The sequence below is a fragment of the Numenius arquata genome, chromosome 1 (assembly GCF_964106895.1).
Source record: "Numenius arquata chromosome 1, bNumArq3.hap1.1, whole genome shotgun sequence".
NCBI lineage: Eukaryota > Metazoa > Chordata > Aves > Charadriiformes > Scolopacidae > Numenius > Numenius arquata.
The window spans coordinates 12,916,529-12,918,473 of record NC_133576.1 but is presented as its reverse complement, the minus strand read 5'-3'; positions in this window follow the sequence as shown (position 1 = coordinate 12,918,473).

The following is a 1,945-nucleotide window of genomic DNA, read 5'->3' as shown; positions in this document are numbered from 1 at the left end:
TTTCACCACCATTCAAAGAAACCTAAGTTTGGTACACTAGATTGCTCTTAAGGACTGAAATGATGTTAAGGAGTGAAAATGAAATGAATAGGTGATTTCAGGCTCTGAAAATTTCTATCCAGTTCCTTATGCCCACCCCCTTCTCCCCAAGAGCCAGGCCTTTCATGGGAAGAGCCTGGCAAGAGCCAGGCCTTTCATGGGAAGTCTTAAAAGAAAACCTCAAACATGAGTAACGAGCAAAATGAGAGCGCTGCCTCAGGGTCAAGACAGTGCAGCTTGGAAGGGAGAGAGCTGCCCAGGTGCCATGTATTTTCTAGGTAAACTCGTAAGTTTCAGTCTCCAAGTCTGTCAACACAGTGCCAGATCCAATAAAGACCATCAGAAGCATAAAACAGAACTTATGCAGAAAACTAAAAAACTGAAATGCTGGCCTACCATCTAAAATTGCATCTGATGTCACCGCTGGTTTTTACTTCAAAGTTCACTATGTACAGTTCCAGTAGCCCCTCAGTACTGAGCAGGCTGAGCCCCTTGTAAATCTAGCTGGAATTGCAAAGACAAAGCATCCTGCATGTCCACAGGAGCCAGATCTATCCAACGCTCTAAGCTTTAAGCTCATCCAAAGATCTAGGGCACAGTGACAGGACCACACTCCACCAATGCTGTGGTGCCTCCAACACCTTTGAAAGGCTGTGATGGTTGTTGTGGCATCCCTTCCCCTTATATACATGAATCTGTAACAGTCTGATAAGCTTTTGTCCAAGATGTTTAAGGCCTGAATTCAGTTCTCTTCTACTGAGGGGAGTGTTGACCCTTGCTCACCACAGAAGCGTATGGAGCAAGAACGTCCCTAGCACCCCCATAGCTAATTTATGGGGCCCTCAGTAAGCGAAGCCTCCTGTGGGGAAGAGCCTATTGAAATGCTTTCTCATTTCCAAGCTCATACAGGGTCCAGGAAGTTCTTCTAAGCTATCAAGAATGAAAAAGAGCAGGAGCTGATTTTCTTTGCCAGTGCATCTAGACAGAAGTAAAAAGCAAAGTGACCAAACACAGAGTCACAACTCCTGCGTCCCTCTTTCCCAGACGTTGAAGCGTAAGGGCAGGATGATGGTCCCCTAGCCAGGCTCCCTGAGCAGCAGAGGGCAAAGACACCCTGTAGCTCCTCACCGAGTCCTCGAGCACCAAGTGTTGCGACCGCCGCGCTTTAAAGTAGTTTCTGGCAAGTATATGCACATCTCCCAGCGTACGGAGCGAGCTTTAGCCTCGGAAGGTCTGGAGCACCGTGGGCGCCATGCCACCCACAACTGCCCCTCACAGCCCACCAATGTCCCCCTCACAGCCCACCAGTGTCCCCCTCACAGCCCACCAGTGTCCCCCTCACAGCCCACCAGTGCCGCCTCCCCCCACCGTGCCACAAGCTGAGGTTTGGCTGGCAAAGCCCTTCCGGAGGTCTTGTGAGTGGGAGCAGTGCCGGCAAGGAAACCCACGGAGCACCCCGTGGCTTCCAGCGGCCACGATGGCAGAGATGCCCCCCCACCCCCGACGTGTGGGCAGCGGAGGGAAAGCGCGGCCCGGCCCGGCATGGCGGCGGCGCTGGGGCTCGGCCCGGCGCGGCGCCCCCCGGCGGCCTCACCCCGGGGGAGGGCGGGCGGAGCTTTCCCCGTCGTCCGAGGATCCCCCGCGCCCCGACCCTCCTCCCCCGACCCCGGCGAGGCGCGGCGCGGCTGGGGCAGCCGAGGTGAGGCCCACGGTGCACCCCCGGGGGGGGCGGTGAGGGGGGGCCGGACCCGCGGGCACCGCCGCCGCCCACAGTCACCGCCCCCCCAACCCGCGCTCCGGTCCCGTCCCGTCCCGTCCCCGCCTGCCCGCCGCCGGGGAGGGGCGGGGCGGCGGGCGGGGCGCCGTGGCGAGGGCTCTTTATGCGGCGGGAAGCCGGCGGCTCTAC